We start from the raw sequence: 6439 nt of genomic DNA, 5'->3' as shown, positions 1-6439 counted from the left end.
TTGTGCAGTTTGATCTGTTTTTTCTTGCAGTTTAAATAAAGGCCAGAGCCACTGTAACAAAAGAAGTTGCGGTCTCTGTCAAAATGTGCAGAGATCATTTGATTCATTTCACTGTGTAGAAAATCCAGCACATTGTTGCGGTATGTAAAAATTCAATTTTTTACACATTGTATTTGCTAGTTCAAGTACAAGCACAAAAGCTGCACATTATCTCTTTCCATCATATATTGGTTACGTACATACTGTTCACTTGTTATTTGCAGTCCTCAGGTTTTCCTTGTTACCATATTTCTTCAATTTTGTTTTCAAAACTGTTGCTAGGTAACATTATATGCAAGCAACGGTCATGATAAGGAGATGCTTTAACTAAGCATACATTTGTTACTGCTTTGGTATTCTTGCTTTTTCTTTTGCTTTGTATGGTTCATGTTCCTGATCTATTTATAGCCAATGAGGAAGCTGTACTAAATACTAGGATGTGTAATTGCATGCATATTTAATTTGGCATATGGTGGAATTCTCCTACATACAATAAGTTAAGATAACCATTTCTATTCATCAGAGGTTTGAAAAAAATGTATCAATATATGGACTCCAAACTGTATTTTATTTTTAGGCAGCTACAAAATACTGGAGCATTCTTTGCACATTTCATAGTCAGTGCTCCAGTTGCAGTATTTTAAAATTAATTCTATGGTGCCAAAAGCAGACGGTTTGGATTTTATGCAACTGGTTTAATAAAATTAATGCATGCTGCCTATGCTGGTGGATCTTTGCAGTTTTGCTACTCAGCATTTCAACCACTAGCAAAAGTTTTTCAGTAAGGTCCACAACCTGCTGCCTCACAACCACCCCCCACCCCCTATTTCTCCATTTTGTTACCTCGATTTTGGGCCCTATTTTTCATTTGTATTTGTTTTGTTTATTTTTGGCAAGATCAAAATAACATTTTGCTACTGAGAACAAAAACCAATGGCTGAATTATCCAGCTAATTATAAATAAAAGCATCATCCCTGATTATTCAGAAAATCAGTTCATGATAAATAATCTAATGCATTTATAAACATTGGTTTCTTTCCTCTCTATCCATCATGAAACCAGAACTGGTCCGACCCCTAACATGTTATGTATGTCCACAAATGTAGCTCACAACTGACAGGCTGCATTAAAAAATTTACAATGCAAGAAACTATCATTGTCATTTTAAAAGTTTCAACTTTTATTCATTTTACAAGTAACAACAGCTTTCAAATCCACATTCAATATACATTTTACTACAATTGAGCTATGCTGTTAAAAAAAAGATAATAAATAAATAATAATTACCTTACTGGAATGTTTAGTGACACACCAGACATAAAGGAGTCGGAGAGATCAGGGACTTCCTATCCACTGCAGTCAGATTCTGCACTCTTAACTAGGCCTGAGACTACTAAGAAAACATCTCAAAAGCAAAAAGAAAACCTGCCTTACATATTGCACTGCATCGTCCATTAAATTGTTTAACCTGCTCCATAACAGTAAACTTCAACAACGGCCTTGATTTTCACCACTCCCACCCACCCACCCCAATACTTTTTCCATTTGCCTAATTGCACATTTCACCTGTGTCTCCTGCCTTTTTCAAAACTCCCGAAGATCACCGCTGTTCATCTGTATGCTAATACGTTCTGCCACATGGACAAAAGTGATAATAGTCCTAGTGGAAATATCAACAGGCCGAGACAGAAACTCAAAATTCATAGTTAAAAACAACAATAAAAGGGAGAAAAAGAATAAGTGCACATACTCCGAGATGGCTGCTGAATCAAACACAATCTCAGCTTAAGGGCATCAGACAGACAAGAGACTGCAGAAAGCCTAGCTATGTAGCATGCATCGAATATGAGCTCCCTTAAGAGACAATCCTTCTGCAGCAGTTTAAAATCACTAGCATATTGCTGACTTACCTCTTCCTCAGCTACAGTCTTACATCAGGGAAAGTTGTATTCCATCCAAATCAAAATGTGTGGCCAAAATTTCATGGATATCAGAACAATGGAAGCAAACGTGACAAGTGTTTCCTAACACTGTCATCAATTCTGTGGTCGATTCTACCAGACCATGGTTTGGGGTTCTATACCTTCTGCTATTGATACAGTACCCACGGGTACTTGAATCTCTAGAGCTATGTGTGCCTAGTATTATGTGCAGTGCTGTATATAATGCATACAGGGAAAAGCTGAATGCGTGACCAAAAAAAATAATCCTCCTAATTTAAAACTAAAATTTCAAAAATTTGCAAACATTTGGTCATAAAATTAAATGCACATTTATGGTGTATGAATCAAATATATATATTTTTTAAAGCAGCAATTACAAAAAGAAAATTAGTGCTTGGAGCTTTAGGGACACCACAGATGACAGTAATAATCTCTGGGTGATCTGCATCAGATCATTACTTTTTAAATTGGATGATGTCTATGAATTATTAGATTAAACTTTTGAGCACTAATTTCCTTTGCACCTTACAAAATTCTTTTGCCACTTCCAATTGTCAACCAAATGATACACGTAAACTTCAATAGTTATGCCATCTAAAAACAAACCAATATAGGGTAACCCTATCTGCAAAACTTATTTAAAAAATGCTTCTGTATTACTACAGAACAGTGAAAAAAATAGTATGGTGGACAAGGAACATTTAACATTAAAACATTCTCACAACTTTGTTGCCTGTAATGAGAGATTTTTAACATACTTTTTAAGCACTGCAAATTTATCTGTTCAAAATCACCAGTGAGATATAAAAATGAATTTGTAATTCACTGAGTTCTACCCTCCATCAATTTATATATTATTCTTTATATGTTAATATTTTCATTTACAAAATCAGTTATCCAATACAATACTTATTACTTTGATTTGAAAAGTTTGAGTGGAAAAGCTGCACAAATAATCGAATTGGGTTTACAGTTGAAACTTCAAAAAAGCAGCATTCTAAAATAATGCTGGACTTCACAAAATATATTCTGCAACTATAACAGCAAGGCACATGCTGGATGTTTTATTAAACCCTTAACACAATGAAACATCCTTAGCTAACAAATCAGCATGACGCATAACTAAGGCAAAGCAAAAGAGTCATTCTCAGTCTGCCTGTTAGCCGATAGGGGGTCAGTCAGGGCTCAGAACACCAGCCATGGACAGCTCCCGGTGCTGACAGGACATTCAGACACATTATCCAACTGAAGCCACCCTTTAAAATAACCTGCAAATAGACTGATGCACAAACTAAATAGCAATGTTCACAGAATAATTGCAGTGAACCACAAATTCCTAAATAATCACATTAATTAAATCAATCTTGGAATTAAAAGCAGTCAAAAGTTACCTTGCAAGAAAAAAATTAGCACGGATAAGCAGAGAAGAGTGAACTATAGCCACATACTTTCTGTTTTACCCTGAAGCTTTCACTACTGATTTCCAAGCTTACAAGCTATTGAATAAATATCCTGCTTCTGCAGTGCACATTAGCTTGAATGCGCTGAGGAGCTCCAGAGTAGAGCAATAAGAGCTTTATAAAGTAATAATGAATTTGTAAAAGAAACAGTACAAGTTATGATGGTCTTCATTCATGTGATGAGATTTAAAAGTGAAAAATATTAAGCCCAAATAATTCTAGTTTGTTTAGCTTTGGAGCACCTCCAAAATATTTTAAGTATGTTTCCCTTATATATATTAAGCTTGACTCAGAATCATTTAGAACTTTGCAGCATCCAAGCTAATTTTATGAAGATCCAAATGAGACAAGTTGAGGACAGCATTTTGAGAGTTCCATCATCCAGGTCAAGTGTGATACTTTCCATTTATGACCGAAATCTACTGACTTTTAATTCTAAATACTGTCTCTTTCACTTGTCTGCAAATTTAGGGAAGCCCAAAATACATTTTAGTGTTTGTCCTACAAAATACTAACCTTTTTTGCTTATAATTAGTTAAGACAGACAGCTATTTGAAAATCTGGCACTAAAACATTTGTACGCACATGTAGACATAATAACTTCCAAGCACTTTTAAGAGTGTGCCCTGAGTTCATACCAATTACATCAGTTCAACAAATAACAAATCAGTGACCAACTTTTACCACAAGATTGGAAGGCAGATGACTGAATATAGTATCAGAAAGGACAGGGCACTCGGCTATCATTAGTAACCAACAAACACAACTGAAGACTGGACCACCGGATTCAATAAACAAATTCAAAGGGCATTATGCAGCATATTCTCAGAGGTGCACATTTTATAATTACGTTTTTTTTTAAACCGTTGACCGAATATAAATCTGAACTGGATCGCAGCCGGCACTGCCTGTGTTATTCCTACTTTTTCACGCAGTTACTAAAACACAGCACAGATCACAACTAAAAAGAAAGGAAGCTTGTCAAATCCATATTAGAAATATTTGAACGTGAGCAGACTCTTCAGGAAAAATTGGGAACAAAAAAAAAGAGAGAACTAAACTACACCCACCACAATAAGCAAAATACTGTGACTTGAACCAGATTGCAGGGAACAGCACTCTTCGCTGTGCAGAAGCTTAGGTAAAAATGTCGCCTTGGCAAGGATGACAAATGCAGCACGATAGGCTACCAGGCCTAAGGGATCTGTTATACTTCCACATACATCCACTAATGCACACACTCCCACTCATCCTCTCGATAGGCTTTTTTCACATCTTTTTACCAGCTTCAAATCCCCGGCATATGACCTTCTGTTAAATAGATAAAAAAAAAAGCTTATCAGTCATGCAAATGAGGCTGAATTCATTTTCCACAACAGATGGCCTCATAGATAATGATGATGGAACACAGAAAATTGAATGTCTCTTGCTATGTGGCCATGGCAACCGAGAGCAGAATAATATCAATAATAAGAGTTGCTGCATAATAAGGTTGTCAGTTCTGAAATTCACACACTCTGAAACAGGTATAACGGGCAAGTTAATTTTTATATTTGAATTTTCTGCTTTTATGAATGAATGATAATTAATTTTAATACAAAGTATCACCTTGGTCATTGAAGCACTCTTGTTTCTAATGTTTCTTTGTTGAAAACTGCATCTCTTTTTTTTGTTTTTGATCGAGTGGAGGAAGGGGTTCACTGTATCGGGGTGGGTTTTGATTTAAATGCTAGGTTTTAATCCGTGCTTGCTGCAGTCTAGCTGATATAGAATGCTGCAATGATGCAACGGTGGCTCGCCTCAGGCTTCCACCCTGGTTCTCAAGGGGCTGTCCTGCAAAATGAATCAGCAGACGTCCTGATCAAACTGATTAAAATGAAAATGGCAAGGCACACGTCTGGGCGGAACTACTGTGCTTCACTGCCTGACTAGCAAGCATGCTCACAGCACCTCCACTAATGGTTGATTGGCACTTAGGTCCAACAGCCCAAATAGAAGTCTGCAGTATTCTAAAACGGAGCAAATTCTGAACCAACGGCAAAGCCCTTGTTATATATTAAAAAAAAAGTGTGACTTTTCTCCTCAGCTGTGTCTGCCGTTTGCTAGGCTTGTGCTTCTGCTGCTAGCTCTTGTGCATTTTAATTCAGAAATCAATAGAGCCGCTCTAATGGAGGCTCCACTTTCGAGCAGCTGCAGACGCCAGTGCTCAAAACAACTAATGACGTCTGTGGAGGTTTTCAGCTGATTGGGCACTGCATCGGATGTTCTGTGAACCAAGGAATAGGAATCATTTACAGTCTGTTAAAAAAAATGGCAGCTTGGATTTTTCAGTCCAGGGGAGAGTGAAGCTGAACCCCTACACACTTGGCTGCTCCGAGAGGCACATTGAGAGCAACATTCTCCTGAAGCCTACGTGACCATCGTAGCCTGCAAGCTGTTGCCCTCACACTGTCAGACAGTGGCCTGATCTCACACGATAAGTGAAATGAGGACAATAGTAACCCTTTCAGAAAACAAATGGACCCAACACATTTGCTGTGAAATCCAATTGTGGTGCAGGAGAAATTATGTTTTTCAAAAAAATTGCATTTAATTGTTTTAATCACTGTAACATTACTTTCATCCATTATATAAGTATATTTAATTAAATTTCTCAAGAAGATATTGAAAAATCCCCTTTTCTTGTCAATAAAATTATTTCCTATGAAATACATAGATTATACAAGTAAAATCTAAATGCTGTTGTGATATTTTCAGTTGAAATGCTATAAGCCATATGGATACAATCATTATGAATTCCAGTTGGGGGTCAGTGAATTTATTTCTGTCTATGTTCTGTTGGGGAACTTTATCGATCAACAGAACCGAAGAAAGTCGATACCTAAATCATGCATCATTGTCATTTCTGCAATCTAATTTATTTCAGGGTAGAATGTTAAAGTTTTTTTAACAAACATTAGGCATTCCACCAAGATATACAAATAATTGCAAAGAAA

At 36.5% G+C, this 6439-nt stretch overlaps 1 protein-coding gene across 1 annotated transcript in view; it reads right to left on the bottom strand.

Annotated features, from left to right (window-relative positions):
* The window catches only part of LOC144680561 (myelin transcription factor 1-like protein), a 516235-nt gene extending 511418 nt beyond the window's left edge, over positions 1-4817 (bottom strand). Inside the window, exon 1 of the mRNA XM_078541678.1 lies at positions 4514-4817. The gene's annotated coding sequence lies outside the window, so the exon portion shown is untranslated. The remainder of the gene's footprint in view (positions 1-4513) is intronic.
* Between the last annotated feature and the right edge of the window lie 1622 nt (positions 4818-6439).

The sequence above is a fragment of the Cetorhinus maximus genome, chromosome 5 (genome assembly GCF_964194155.1).
Source record: "Cetorhinus maximus chromosome 5, sCetMax3.hap1.1, whole genome shotgun sequence".
Taxonomy (NCBI): Eukaryota; Metazoa; Chordata; class Chondrichthyes; order Lamniformes; family Cetorhinidae; genus Cetorhinus; species Cetorhinus maximus.
This window is presented reverse-complemented; position numbering and strand designations above follow the sequence as displayed.